Source organism: Thermobia domestica, unplaced genomic scaffold (assembly GCF_964235325.1).
Source record: "Thermobia domestica unplaced genomic scaffold, izTheDome1.hap1.1 HAP1_SCAFFOLD_276, whole genome shotgun sequence".
NCBI lineage: Eukaryota > Metazoa > Arthropoda > Insecta > Zygentoma > Lepismatidae > Thermobia > Thermobia domestica.
The window spans coordinates 64,289-81,169 of record NW_027655991.1 but is presented as its reverse complement, the minus strand read 5'-3'; the positions used below and the strand labels follow the sequence as shown (position 1 = coordinate 81,169).

The 16,881-nt window shown below is 35.4% G+C and overlaps 1 non-coding gene across 1 annotated transcript; it reads left to right on the top strand.

Annotated features, from left to right (window-relative positions):
* Positions 1-8,528: 8,528 nt before the first annotated feature.
* Positions 8,529-8,602, top strand: TRNAR-UCG (transfer RNA arginine (anticodon UCG)). Its single transcript has one exon. It is a non-coding gene; the product is annotated as a tRNA-Arg (tRNA).
* Positions 8,603-16,881: the final 8,279 nt, after the last annotated feature.

The following is a 16,881-nucleotide window of genomic DNA, read 5'->3' as shown; positions in this document are numbered from 1 at the left end:
TTTTCTATTTCGGATTTGAGAAAACAGGATTGTTTATTTTCCTTTGTGAAAGTCTTCCGTGTTTATAATATTTGTTTCTAACTTTCACTATTTTTACCAGAATGTTTTTCGATACTTTATTTAAAATATTTCACTTTTATTTGTTTATTGCTTGGTTTCTCCGAAAGATTAAGAAAATACTTCAGTTTTTAATATCACAAAATAAAAGAATGTCTTGCATAGGTTTTCTGGAAATTCTCCTTTTTCTTCCCATACTACTATATATTCATTCCACGCATTTTTCATAGTTATTCGCTATTGTTAATCACCCGTCTCCTAGGATTTAGGATTTAGATTCCTGGGCTTTCGGCATCTATGGTCATTTAGCCCATCACGTATGAGAGATGACGTCCCTCGGCGAGCACACTATCCAGGAAAAGGGAAGGAAAGAAGAGGCCTAAGACTTATAAGTTAGATACCACCCCGACATTTGCCTGGTGTGAATGAGGAAAACCCAGGAAAACCTCATTCAGAATAGATGGGCCTGAAAAAGCTTTTTACACTTTTCCGACCGAGTGCCCCCCCCCCCCCCCCCAGGAATCGAACCCGTCTTTTGTACCATAAAAAAATAAAATATAATGAATTACCTACAACGGTTCCTTAAACACATTAACCACAACTCTCCTGCATTTTGCATGAGAGTTTTTCTTTACTATCACATCTTTCCTTCCCCTCTCCCCAAAAATGGAATTTCTAAAGTGAAAGTGTAAAATGGATTTGCATTACACCAGAACACCCCCCAAAAAATGAAAATATAATCACTGAGCGAAGAAATGGACAGATTCAGAAAATTGAAATTGAGGAGAGGCGAGAAACAGGCCTTTTAAAAACAGTCAAAATATAAAAGGTAGTAGCTTTTTACATCCACTTACTGTTATTTTCGTTCTGAGAAGCAGATACAGATAGCACCGTCCCTCGACAAGCAAAACAAACAGAATATTAACCATTTCTCTTCACTATGACTCATTTTATTTCTCTATGGTGCGAGGGTTTTTTGAAAAGAGACCACATGGAATGGAATATATATATATATATATACGTATATTGATTTTATATCATAGAAACGCAATCTGAATGGGGACTGTTTTACACCACAACTGGGAACTTCAAGCAACACCCACATCTATAACTGCTTGTCGAGAGAAAGAGGCAGGGAAATGTGACGTCACTACCATAGCTATTCAATTCGAATATGGCGTCAAAATAAATCTCTTTCCCTTCGCTATGAACAGAATAAGAGAAAGATAGGAAGGAAAAGAGAGGCTGAGTGGAGAGAATAATGAAAGGCAAATTGTATTGGTAAATGAAGGGAAAGAGAGAGAGAGAAATAAAATTTAAAAAATGAGAAAATAAAGTAAAATGAATTTTAAATTTTCATCGTTTGTATCATCAGCGCCAAATGATTGATTATGTTCTTAAACTATTCTCCCAAAAAAAAAAAAAAAAAATGTTATTCACGTAAAGCTATTAATATTTTTTTTCCATCGCGCGCGAGAGAGCATTCGTCTTTTTTCACGTTTTAAATAATAATTTAGCACACTCAAAGCTGTTAAAAACTTTTTTCTTTAGATTGCTTTTGCTGGTACAAATATTAGCATCTGCTATGAAAATCTTGTTAGAGCTGCTATAAAAAAAAAAAAAAATATTTCGCAAACAATTCTCTTCCAAAGCAAACAAGATCCATTTTAATATACAATACCAGGTGCAAGGATCATCGATCTGCAAATAAAAAGAAAATCTAGTTCTTAGCTTTTAATGACAATTGTTATTACCAAGCTTATATAAGCCTTAGGTCAAGCCTATATAAGCCTTATATTGTTGGGTTAGAACTTCTCTGGAAGTTCGTAAGTTTACACCAAATAACATAAAATAACTTTGAAGCTTCTCTATAGTAAGAGTTCTTGTGCATTGGCAAATCCCCCTCTCCAGTTATTTTCTCTACAACCTTGCTTCATAACCTATAGTTCAGAGTTGAATCCAAGCCATTACTTAGACGTTATAATCTTAAATTGCGTAGGTTGATAACCTTTATTTGCTGCCCCTTTATAGGCCTTACAACTCTATGCTCCTTGAGTTGATCTACTACAATACCTACTATCACGGGTTCGATTTTATATGGGGACTTATTGAGTGATTCATCCGTCACTTTAGCATCTACCAGTATCTTGTGCTCTCAGGTTAAGAAGCGAGTCAATTAATTAGCTGCATCAGTATAAAAAGCGCGAATATATTTAGATGAGTAATAGTTGATCAGAGTTTTCTTTTGAAATTTATTTTAAACAAACAAACTACAACAGGTTTATAAATAATATACTTTTTGTTGTTATTTATGACTTTCTCTGATCGTTCAATAAGGTATTTGATGTCTAGGCGGTAGAACGCTATAGTCTTGACTCAAATAATGCGTTTAAATAAGGCCTCAATTCCATGTATTTATTAAACGATACACCATGCAAAGCGTTTGAAACCGATCGAAAGAAATAAAAATATGGCGGCGCCAAGTCTGGAGAGCAAGGAGTATAAGGCAGTACTTCCCACTAGGGATGGCCACATTTTCCGGAAAAACGGAAAACGGAAAATTGAAAACGGAAGACGGAAAATTTTCCGGAAAAGCGGAAAGCGAAAAATGTGATTTCCAGAAACCGGAAAATTATTTTTACGTAAATGGCGATCGCTACTTCCCACTCGATTTCTGTCTTTGGATTGTGGCTTTGGTCATATTTGCGATGTGAGAACGAATGTTGTATTGCAGAACTCAATATCGCGTATTCGGTCATTTCTGCTTTGTTGAACGTATAGCTCCGGATTGAGTTTTTAGTTCCAGTATAGCAGTTTGTAGCGAATTATGCCTTCCCAGTCCCACCATACACACAACATGGTCATTCAAGGATGAAGGTTTTGTTTTACTTACAGAGTTGTCAGGGTAACCTATTATTTTGGCTATTTCATATTGATGTACAGGCACTAACATTAATTACCAATAATACAATAAAGAAAACGCCATTTGTGTCTCTATATTGAGCGATGTTGAGGCAGTGAACCGGCGACGATTGTACGAGCGTTGATTTGTTTGCTGTTTCGCTCGAATTTGTGGCAAGTAAGAGATGAATTTCTGAACCTTGTGGAATAGGTGGCTCAACACAGTGTTTTGATCAAAATCCATTCTTTTCGCCAGTTATCTGGTTGTTTGACGTGAATTTTCGTGAAGAAGATTTTTCAATAGCTTTTCATCGAAATTAATCAATCACTTTGTTATCTGTCCTTCAGGTCAAAATTCCAATTTTTGAGGCCTGAAGACCAATCAAGGTCTTACTTCTCAGTTGAGTCCACTTAACATTCCACTTTATTGATCTTAAAAAAACACTAAAAGCAATACAATTTAAATATCGAAATACAGTGGCTTGTATAGCAAACATTTCCCTTTGAAATTACATCCAACATTTTAACAATGCATTTGATATAAACGTGCATTTTTATAAATCTTTAAACAGAAGCTCATGAACATTTCTTGAAGCCAATAATTTACACTTTGTTTTCTGTATTATCGAATACTGTTTCAAATATAATTATCAATGTCGTAGGACGAACAGGTCGAGAGATATGATGACGAAACGTTCAGAAAAAAAAAATCACAAGGCACCCAAGAACTTCAAAACACTATTCTACAGGTCAACGCGAATACATCGGGTTCTAGTCTGGAGACGCGAACTGAACTATGTGCAGTGCCGGATTTACTCTTAAGCTAAATAAGCTATAGCTTAGGACTCTTCTCTCTCTGGGGCCCCGAAAAAATTTTAAGGAAAGAAAACTGGATATACATTCCAAAAATATAGGATAAAAGCAATTAAAACAAAACCTACCTAGCTTTACAACAACAGTGTTTTGTGTTCTAAAAGCTACTTGATGTAAGTAATGGGCCCCTCCTGCTAGCCTCCTAATGTATCACTAATTTGCTCATTTCTGTATAATGGGGCTTACGTTGTGCATGGGTTTGTTACACGTGGCAACATGTAGCATACATCTCAGAACTTCAGTGCAGGCAATTTGCCATAGACAAAGAACAGCTGGACATATTACCTTCAATACTTTAGGACCTTATTAAACTTAAATCTGGCTGTGACTATGTGGTAACGTCGCAGATAAAGAACCAAGAAGAAAATTTACATATCTATCAAATATAGAAGTAGTTATCGATTATTTCCTGATGGCAGTTAAGTTCATAGACCTTCACATTAGCACTACCTATTAGCGCAACAATCAATGTGACTACTTGATTGGTTCGTAGAGCCATACTAATGGTTCCAAGTTAATTTCCCATAGGGGCTATAGGAGGTCGCGGAAGATGTGTCATTATATAGCATTTTCGCTTAGTTTTGACCTGAAGAATGGTGCTATCTTGTCCGTGGGCTTCATTTTTAGAACACCCGGTTTTCGGGAACTTGTAGCATTTTTCTCACTCTTGCCTGACAGAGTAACAAAACGTCATGTATCTTATCAGAGTATTGATGATAATAAATCATGCAAGTTTAAATGAATCGAATAAGTAAGTACGAGAGAAAAACACTACGGGAAAAAAAAACATTATGAAAAGTGAAAAATGTACTGAAACGTATTTTTATACCAATGAATGTTTGTGATTTTCATATATTCAAATAAACAGAGCTTATAAATTCCATAAGGGTAGTTGCATGAGTTGGAAAATGTGATGGATTAAAAAAAAAAAAAAAATTCTACTCATAACGTGACTTACCATGCGTAATCGGATAATACCCAATCTCTCCCGTTTACTATACCTCTGTGGTGTTGACAATATGCTCTAATATTGAAGCTTTTTTTTTTTTTTTTTTTTTTTAAGGGCAAGTGATCGTGAGAAATTTAAGTATGGGAAGTTCGCTAATTATTACTAGAAATTTGTTAATAGAAATACTTTCATATCTATGCGACATACGACATGACACTTACACAATTTGAGAACATATCTTATTACAAATTCAAAATTATTTATAAGTTATAGTTGAAATTGTAGCCCAGAAAATTACAGTGGAAGAGAAAAGAAAATTTCAATCATTTTGGAGAAGACGTATAATATTAGTTCTTCCATATCTTCTCACTTGTGTATCGTATGCGGTTGCGTTATCTATCTATCTATCTATCTATCTATCTATCTATCTATCTATCTATCTATCTATCTATCTATATCTATATCTATATATATATAATATTTCTATTCCCCCATGTGTCGACAAGTATCAGGACAAAAACGGTAAGAGATATCGAGAAGCGTTTTTTTTTCAGTCGATTCATCGTTAGGGATGCGCACGAGACAAGATTTGAGACTGTCTCGTCTCGAAAATGTGCTGTAAAAGTGATGTCTCGACTCGAAATATATATATTTTTCTATTGGAAGAGCTGTGTCTCAACTCGAATTTTGTCAGGAAAATTCTGTCTCGACTAGACTCGAGCGCATCCCTATTCAGCGTCCCAGGAATAGGTTCCATATCCCGATTAACCCTCTACTTAAATCAGAATGGCTCAAACTAGCCATTTCCAGGTTCAAGGTTTATGACATAGAACGAAAACGTTAAAGATAATATATATTTTTTTTTAAAAAAAAAAAATATGATTCAGCTTCTCAATGCAACATAACAGAAGTATTCGCAACACTCTACTAAAACCGAAAGTAGTTGAAATTTATTACTATTTCTAGTTTCGATACTGATTTCCAAAGAGTAAATAACGGTAAGACATATAGAGTTTTTTTTCAGTCAATTTGTTGTCCCAAGTATAGGCTCCATCTTCTCCAGTAATCCTTTATTCAAAACGGAAGTGGTTCAAATTAACAATTTTCTGTTTAAACGCATATAGTCATAAAACTAAAAGGGTAATAGATAGCCACAAGCGGTTTTCTGCAATCGATTGAAGAGGTCTCAAGAGCAGGTATAATTACAATCAGCAACACTCAACAAAAACCTGTAGTGTTGAAATTTACTACTACGTACAGATTCAATTACTTATTTTCATAGAGCGAAAACGGTAAGAGATATTAGATACGTTATTTTTAAACGATTCAGCTTCCAAACAATACATTCTAACTTTTCCATTAGCACTCTATTCAAACCATATATAGTTTAAAATTAAATTAACCATTTCCGGTTTCAACATTTATCACCATAGAAAAGAAACGGTAATAGTGACAATCGGTTCTTTGCAATCGATACAGCCCATGAAGAGTAGCCTCGTATATCATTACAACCCGCAACAATGTATCAAAACTATAAGTTGATGAATTTACTAGTATACTATTTCTGGTTTCGATACTGATTTTCATAGGGCAAAAACTGTACGAGGTATCGAGAAGCGTGTTTTTGCGATTATTTCAGCGTCCCAAGAATAGGTTCCCTCCTCCCTAGGTCTCCTCTCTTAACTCACTATTCAAACCGAAAATGGTTGAAATTAACAATTTTTGGCTTCAACGTTTATTGCTATAGAACAAAGACAGTAATGGACAGCGAGTAATGGGTTTTTCATATTAATTCAGCGTCCGAGGAACATTTTTATCTTTGATCTTATTACTTGAAATTGACATACACAATTTAAAAATTGAGGTGGAAATTTAAATTTGTTTCACTAATTGCTACACAGAAATCAAAATCTAACGAAATTCAACATAAAATTTTGAAAAAAAAAAAAAAAAAAAAAGAATTTTTTGTATGAATAAGTTAGTACTTGTACTCTATATTTCAAATTGCATATAAAAGTAATTTATTTAGTGCAGTCATAGACGTGGGAACTCAAGCTAACTTCTTGTTGACATAAAAGATGATGCTTTATCCTACGTTTGAAGGTCAAGAATCTCTTTCACACTGTTATGTAGGGCGGTAATGAAATCCAAACTCTTGACAGCTGTAGTACAGAGAACGCTTTCGCAGCTTTTGTGTAGTGTGCGCCGTGGGATGTCGAGTGTTCAAGAACTTTTTGTTAGACGTAGATGGATTTCATTTCGAACTGTCAGCTTAGTTTTGAAGTTAAGGAAAGCTGTTATCGTTTATGACGTTACATAGCAGGTAGTACAGATGCAGCAATGAATGTTATTACAAATAGTATGGGTGTCTATGCTGTTAGAAGTAACAGCAACTAGCAGCTGTTACTTGTTATACCACAAATAAGAGTAGATACAATATGTTAGTCAACAATGTACTTGTTACACATACAATAAATGTTTTAAATAAATAACAATCTTAAATAAATAACAATTTTAAATAAATAACAATGTTCCTTATATAAGGTTTTCTATGAAACGAAACAAAATGAAATGAAATCTTTGGTTAAATGTCCCATGCTTACTCCCATTAGGTTAAGGGGGATGGCGATTAAGGCGAATGAATGATGATGAAAACATTGATGGAAGAGAAAGTAATGGAAACAGGAGTACCCGAGAAAACCTGTAACAAACCTACTTGGCCGGGGAACGAACCAGTGATCGCACGCACCAGAGATTCTACAACTGCGCCACTGTACTTCCCATGAGGTTTCCTTAATTTCCTCGTAAACTATACCTGAGGAGGAGGAATTATGTATCTGGACTTTTGGCATCTGTAAGCATTTTAGTCCGTTACATATGAGAGATAACATCCCTCGGCCATCACACTACCTGGGGAAATGAGAAAGGAAGAAAGGAGTGGGAAAGGAAAGGAGGGGGCTTTGGACCTTTATGTTCGGCATAGTCCTGGCATTTGCCTTGTGTGAATGAAGAAGAACCGGGATGGCTGACCTGAAAAGGCTTTTTACATCTTTCCGTCCGAGTATTGACCACCGGGAATGGAACCCAGAACCGCTCGCAACAAAGATTATCCAATTAGGTTTACCCACCTACATATGTTATAATGTATTTCATAACTAGAACCCAAGTGTTTAAGCACTGAAAATTTCGAAAAACTTCCGCAAATAATTTTGCAAAAAATAAAAAAATAACATCCTGAACAGAGCGAAGTTTCTGCATATCATGCACAACTTGTCTCTACCAGTTAAAAAGAAATGGGAAGAAACCGTAGGAAACTATTGACTGCCCGGTCTCTGTACTATGCGGCTTAGTTTTAAAAGAATATTTCCTTTTAATAAAATAAGAGACATGTAATAAAGACATGTAATTTATGTAAAAAAAAAAAAAAGACATGTTTTTCGTTAGTTTAGTTATTTTAAAGATGTGACTATATTCATACTACACTGTGCACTTGGTTTTTTGAGTCAGACTTTATCTAAAATGTGTACAATACTCTACATATTTTCATTTTCTATAATAAATTATTAAAATGCGTCGTACAAAACATAAAACATGTTTATTAAGTACTGGCCTGTACCAAGAGGTCAGAAGAAACGAATAAGAGCTGTTTTTGGAATAAAAATGGTATTTTTAATGGGTGATTCAGGAAGTATTTATTGAATGCTTTTTTTTTTTTTTTTTTTTGTATTTGATCTGTCCATTTACCGTGGCCCCGCGTAGCGTAGTCGCTAACGCTCTCGCCTTCGGTGCGAGCGGTCCCGGGTTCGATTCCCGGTGGGGGCACTCGGTCAAAAAAAATGTAACATACTTTTTCAGGCCACCCACCCTGAATGCGGTTTTCCTGGGTTTTCCTTATTCACACCAGGCAAATGCCGGGGTGGTACCTAACTTATAGGTCCCAGCAGGCCGGTAGCCAGCCCAAAAATGTAGGGGGGGCCAATCCAAAAATATTATAGTTCATCACCATATTATACTTCATTTGGAAGCCTACCGTGAAAATTTTAGGGGGGCCCGCAAAAATGTAGGGGGGCGGCCCCCTAGACCCCCCTGGATACGGGCCTGGGTCCCAGGCCGCTTCCTTCCTTTCCCAATCTTTCTTCCTTCACTTTCCCCGAGGGACGTCATCCCTCAAAACGTGAAGGGTTAAATGGCCTTAGATGCCGAAAGCCCAGAAATCTAAATCCTAAATCTATTGTATTAATAAAAAGTTATTTCAGATTTGATAAAAAAATAGGCACTAGCTATACATCGAAATAGGAAGAAGAGAAGTCTGTGACTCCCGAAAACAAATTTTTGTCCTTTATAATATAGGCCCTATCTAACGTTGGGCGGCAAAAGAAGAACAGCATTATTTCCAATAAGGATATGGGATCTGTGGAGTTCTCAATGACCAGTTAAGAACGAAAAACCACGCCGAAGCAGCTCTTCGTGGACTGCTTTGCCCCTAAACATCTCGCGCCCAAAGATCCTGATCCATTTTGATTTGTTATCCACTTCACTGAACGTCCACAACATTACGACACAATTGTTTGATTTTTTATTGATAATAAATAAAGATTATAGTAGTGTAAGACTGTAAGTTTTTATATAATAATGACTTTATGTAGTACTGAGCACTGTTGCAGCCGTTGGAGGCGTTCACAAGTACAGTTTCTTACAAAATTGATTTTGAAACAATTGTTATGTGGTTCATGATTTCCTAAAATTTCGCGATACACCCAATCGAACGGCACCACACATTAGCGTGTCCCGACATATTAGTTGGGAACTACTGCTCGAACATGTAGTCTTATATACAGGGTGTTTCAAAACAACACCGACAACGTTTGGGAGGTGATTCCTGACACCAAGATAAGACAAAAAGTATAGACCAATCTGGGTGCACAAATGCTAACTTTCGGACTTATACGCTTCTGAAAACATGAAAAAATTAACTTTAAAGGTGCATAGATCCAAAACTATGGGACCTACCGTGGTCGGGTCAAGATTTCACTCAGGATCTAGTATGTGCCCCATGCAAATATCCAAGTTCCAGAAGCCTAAGGTACTTCCGCAACAATGTTTATAGGAGTAGTTGGTAAGTACTTCAAATTATATGCCCGCATCCAAACTCCCTCTATAAAAATCGTTGCAAGAATACCTTAGGATTCTGAAGCATGGATTTTTGTATAACACACATATTAGTTCCTAAATGAAGTCCTGACCCGACTACGCTAGGTCCCATAGGTTTGGAAGTATGAACCTTTAAAGTTCATTTTTCATGTTATCGGCAGCCTATAACTCCGAAAAGAAGCATTTGTGCACCCAGGTTGGTCTATACTTTTTGTCTTATTTTGATGTCAGGTCGGTGTTGTTTTGAAACACCCTGTATATAATATTAGTCAACCTATAATCCACTATACTATCATAGTTACAAGGTATATCAATATCTAGCAATTTAATTGCCTATAATTTTAATGTTGTAAGGAAAAAGCACTCCCATTAGTCAACATCATTACTTCTAGTAAGCATGCTCTATACTGATTTTCAATTCTCATTGATTAATATTTTAAATACATTTTTTCAATTTTTATTTTTTAGATGACGTCACAAACGACATATGAACTTTTATGATTTCATAATCAATGACAACCGCATACGTACATACATGATTACAATATTACGCTTAGGTTACGCTGTCTTGTTTCGATAATCTCTAGGAATTCATTTAAAACATGCCTCAAGCTGCGTGACGTCAGCACAGCTGCATTGATCATGCAGCCCCCGCATGCGGGAGCAACTGTACATGAGATGTAGAACGTACTTCTTTGATACATGAGGAAAGAAGTTTTCAGTAGTTTCAAAGTTTAATATTACAAAAGCACAACATTATCTCTAGAATAAACAAGAAATATTTTAAAATATAAGGTTTCTTATAATAATAATAATAATAATAATAATAATAATAATAATAATAATAATAATAATAATAATAATAATAATAATAATAATAAAGTATTAAAGTATTAAAAAATAAACTATCTGTATAGAGGTAGTTCAGATAGAGGAGTTTATTACTGCTTGGTACGGTTAAGATCCAATACCGAAAAAAGCATAGAATAGTCCGTTTTGAAAATTGATGTAACCATGACTGAAACTTGATCGACTCCCTACGTGGAGACCTATTTGGAGCCAACGTCTTATTTTTAGGACACGCTATTTTTATATATATATATATATATATATATATATATATATATATATATATATATATATATATATATATATATATATATATATATATATATATATATAAGAAAGAAGAATAAATTTGTCGAGTTCTGCTAATTACACGGAGGAATTGCAAACCTATTCTAATGTACTGTAATTTCTTGATACATTTTTTTCCTTTCCCCCTGTAACAGATGAACACTTAAACTTACTGTATATGAAGTTACTTTAATTGGGTATGGTACGGGAAACGTTATTTTTTGTTTTTAATACAAACAATGCATTTGGTTTAAATATATTAGGCAGCAATAGGTATGCGGCAATCAGAATATAGAAAAAATATTTTTGTTTTGTTATAATTTTCAGTGCTATAAATAGGACGCTGATCCAAAGCAATATACCAAGTAATAAAAACGAAATGTATAGATAGACCAACGCCCTTGATTTTTCCGTCTTCTTACGCTTATCACTCATTGTTAAACACTTAAAAGCATCAATTTTTACCATTCTCAATTGAACGCAATTTATCTCTAAGATTTATTATAGGTACAGTATAGAAATAAGTAGTAGAAAAGGAAAATTGCTGAATCATAATGTTCCAGTTTGGAGAAAAATGGACGCATCATACACAAAGCTTCCCCAAGTTGGTATACAAACTGACAGAAACTTCAGCGAACTGAAGCAGAAATGTTGTAAATAAATCACCTACAGAGATATTCTGCTGTATTTTCAACAGTGACACAGTGCAACATAGCTATAGTGAAGGAAATAGTTTCTTATGGTGTGTAAGATAAAGAACGATTTTCATTTTCAGTTGTGCGATGATATATATATATATATATATATATATATATATATATATATATATATATATATATATATATATAAACTTGTTATAAAAATTTGATCTCTACTATGGAAAGAATATGAAGATAAAGGAGGGTGCTAACGACGATACACATAATGATAGACAAAATTTTTCTTTAGATTCCAGAGTAATTCTCAATATGCTACAAGTCGTAGATGATCCAAAAATGTCAAGTAGAGATCTGCTAATGCATTTTCGTGAATTGGGATTTAGAACAACCATTACTCTGCAAAGCAATCCAGTGTCTCAGTATCCATTGACTGATTCAAAAGAATTGAGTAAACATGCATAAAGTTCATATGAATATAGACTATATTAGGATAGGTAAGTTCTCATTGTCACATGGAATGACAATTGAGGTCTTCTAATAGAACAAATTTTGACAATACATCCTGTTTCGCGAACGACCAGGTGGAGCCGACATCATCATGAACATATTAGAATTGAACAGCCTCACGTAATAACATCTTCAATAACTATATGGGAGGTGTCGACCACCTCGGTTTGCTACTTCAAAAATTAGAATTGATATAAGAGGCAAGGAGAGGTATTGGGTGATATTTACACGAATTGTTAACATGATGATCCTAAATTCATGATTATGTTTACGAAACCGACTCAGTCCAAAAAGTTATAGATCTTCTGACATTTAGGCGCAACATTTCTGTAAAATATACCAAAATTGGTGGTCATCTCTTCAAATGTATTGTAAGATGGACAATAAAGGGATTACTTCATGATGAAAGGAAAGACGTAAAGAAGATACCAAATATGCCTCAAAACCATTATCGTACTGCGAAAAGTGTAATGTTTCAAGGTGTTTCGTGAAGTACTATGAAGGCAAGAAAAACTTTGACTCAACGTCAAAACACGTGACACAACCTAGCACAGGTAGATCGGAATTATAAAATAGCAATTTTCTGTACATCAAACGTAACTATTGGGTGTATTAATTACTGACATTGTATCTTCTGTTTACTTATATGTCATATATCGAATTTTATATAATTTTCATAAATAAATAATAATACGTACAAATCAGGAAGACTTCGTGCTTCGATAGACTGGCCGTGGTTATTCAATGCAGTCTAGTCTTCTACTAATGTCTTGAGGCATTTAGTGGTACAAAGTTGAATTTCCTTCACTAAAATAATAGTAAGCAATTAGATAGGAATATGTCCTCTCTAGTATATCATAAAGGACCAGCGTCCTATTTATAGTACAGGGTGTAAGGCCTACCGCTCACTGGCAACATTTTGTCGGGCAACTATCTTGTTGCTCTGGCTAAATGCATTGAGTCTTATGGGAGTCCGCTCACTAAGGCGACAGCGACAGAAAAGTTGCCGAGGTGTCGCCAAGCAGAGAATATTTTCTACAAGTTTTTTTCACATTACAGTTCGTTCCGTGTGTAGCGTATGAAAAGAAGTGTTCGCAATTGAAGCTAATATATGTATGTTTTCAATTAGTGATGAAGACAATGAAAAATTGAAGAAATAGAGAAACACCCAGCGTTATACAGTAAAAGCTCTTTATTCACGGGGTATATGTTCCATAAATATGCCACGAATACAGAAACCGTGAATACGGAATGGTAATTTATATGGGATTGTAGGGGATATGTTCCTAGGTGAAAAAATTAATAAACAAATGCATATATAAAAATCAATTTACTGTAATTTTTTTTGACCATATTGATTAATTATTATCTTCAGGCTTAGGCAATGGTTTGAAGAATTTTGTAATGTTTTCTTGATTGGCAGTTTTTAAAAGCTCCTTCAATTCAGACTGATATTCAGCAGTGGCATTAGCAATTTGCCTCTTAAAAATAAGACTTCGTTCCATAGACGGATCAATTTTCATAAAGAAATCACAAAGCTCTTTTGTCATTCTTAAACCTTCACTAAGATTTTTCAAATTAAATGTCACGTTTCCAGTGCTTGTTGAAGCCTCTTCTTCAATGGGCTGTGAATTTAACATTTCCTCCAAGTCGGTTTCTGTCAAATCTTCATCTTGCGATTCAAGCAATTCCTGAATGTCACTTGATTCTATTTGTTCGAACCCATCTCGTCCTATTCCATTCGCAATTTCGGCTATGTTTGCAGTCAAAGTTTGAATTTGCACACATTCTTCGTCATTTTCCGCAGTCAGAGCAGGCCACAGTTTTTTCCTGCATGACTTCAATGTGTGTGGCTTCAGTTCTTCCAATGATTCTTTTATGTTTACGATGCATTTTGCTATGTCAAATTTCTTCCAGCATTCCATAATATTCATACCAGGATTACATTCCATATTATCCAATACGATTTTGAAGGTTCGTCTAATGTAATTGAGCTTAAAGGCCTGGATTATTCCTTGGTCCATAGGTTGAAGCAAAGCCGTCGTGTTGGGAGGTAAAAATTTCATTTTTATATTTGGATGCATAGTTTCAAGTTCGCGAGGATGACCTGGTGCATTGTCCAAACTAGAAACTAGAACCGCTTTAAAGTCTAAATTCTGTTTTTTTAAATAAGTTTCAACTTCAGAAACAAAACAATTCCGGAACCAGTCACAAAAAAATAGCGCTTGTAACCCACGCTTTCTTATTAGCACGCCAAAACACTGGCAGGTCGTCCTTGTTTTGATTTTTTAAAGCCCGAGGATTTAACGATCTGTAAAGCATCAGTGGTTTAATGACACAATCTCCAGATGCATTAGAACATAGCAACAGTGTAACTCTATCCTTTGCTGCCTTAAATCCAGGAGCAGACTTTTCGCTTTTAGAAATAAATGTTTTGTTTGGCATTCTCTTCCAAAACAGTGCAGTTTCGTCTGCATTAAATACTTGCTCAGGTTTGTACCCTCCATCAGTTACTAAGTTTGCAAATTTTTCTGGATATCGTTCTGCTGCAGCAGTGTCTGCAGATGCAGCTTCTCCAACGATTTTAATGTTATGCAATGATTGTCTCACCTTAAATTTATTGAACCAACCTTCCGATGCTTGAAATCCTCCATCTGTACATTCACCACAACAACTACCATTAGGTTCTTTAAAATGCGCGTAAAGACGCTTTGCCTTCTCCCGGACCATTGGACCACTCAGGGGCACCCTTTTTTGGTTGCGGTCTTCGATCCATAATGACAACGCCACTTCCATTCTTTCTATTGCTGGATCACGAACAATTTTCGCTGACAGTGAAGTTGAAGCTACAGACGACCTTATTTTATCTTCTGATTTTTTTTATCGATCGTACGGTTGATTCGTTGACATTGAATGAGCGTGATATGGATGCAAACGACTCTCCAAGCATTTCTATTTTCACTTTAAGCGGTAACACAGACTTTTTCGTGTCGAAACTCGTTTCTCATTTTTTTAGTTGACATTACTGTATAAATTAGGAAGACAGCGGTAGAGACGTGTTACTCGATCACAATTTTTGTAACGAATGGAAAGACGAAACAATAAAACACGCAAAGCGGCTCTTACCAAAGGACGGAACGTCTAATAATGTGGAGGCATTTAAAAATATACTTTATTCATTGAGTAATAAGGTTGCTTTCATTCTGTTTGTTTACATTCTCAAAAACACCGATCGCGGCGAAGGCGGCTTATGTCAAAGTCCGAACCAATACAGCGGCGATATCATTTAACAACATACTTTAGGCAAAGTTGTAATAAGGTCTATTTTACATTTTATTAGTCCATTTGACGGCGTTTACAAAGTATCTTGGGTTGGTTACCTATTGGAATCCTTTTTAATATTATTATGTATGTATTTACTGATTAGATCCGCAAATAAAGAAATCTTTAGCCGCGAATATAGGAATTGGCTCGCATTTTTTAATCCGCGAATAGTGAAAACGCGAATGAAGGAAGCGCGAATAAGGAGCTTTTACTGTACAAAAAAAAAGTTTGCAAGAATATTCAGATATAAATTGAAAGAAAAAATTGTGGGAGGAAGTGTGAGTTTCGCTATTTGTAAGAAACTGGAATGAGCTTTCCAGCCAAGAAAAAAATAACACAGATATTTACACAGGAGTCTATTACATTTTGAAATGAAAATGAAATGAAACCTTGGAGTTTTATGTTCCACGGTTATGCCGGGTAGGCTAAAGGAGACGGTGATGATGAGAATTAATAAAATGGCAGGATGAAGAAAGTGGGAGGAAATGGGTAAACCCATCAATACGGTGTTTGTCCACCACAAACTCCACTTGGCACGGCTGTGATCGAACCAGGGCCCCTATGCACCAGGGCCCCGCTTTACTACCGAACACTATTAGATTTTGAATCTGATGTTGCAGTACAACTAAATGGACCAATGTCATTAGTCGATCTGATTATTATTAACGATATTTTACAGGTAAATCAACCTAATACACACATAGTACATGCTTACCTTAATGTCACTATTAGCCTTTCTTCAGGTGGTACAGCTAGTGTGAAGTTTGTGTTTATCTTTGTTATTGCTGGTGCTACTAGAGACAACAGTTCGTCAAAGGTAATTACATTCTTTTTACAATAGCTAAAGAACTTCGAGGGATAATTGCGTAAATCATTATATAACGTGTAATTTTTTTTTTCTCCAGCAATCTCTCTCTGTATATAGGATGTACCCAGTATTTCTTTTTTCTTCTTTTTTTCCTTCATAAATTCAGCATTAGCGCACAATCAATAGCACTTTCTTCGAAGCCCAACATACTGTGTCTAATCCGGCCAAATTGTGATATTAAATGCCCGGCAACATTTCTGTTGCCGTCGCCAGTGAGCGAGGGTGTGGCAACAAAAATGTTTTGTTGCCGTGAAGTTGCTGACTGTACGCGACAGCGACAAGATAGTTGCGCAACTGTTTTGTCGCCAGTGAGCGGTAGGCCTAAGTCACATCTGATAAGTAGAAAAAACAAAATGTTGTATTTTTGTAATAATTACGCAGTAGTAAACTAAATTAACATCTCGAAATGAAAGAAATCAGAAAAATAATACATTGGTCCCAAATGGGTTAAAGGA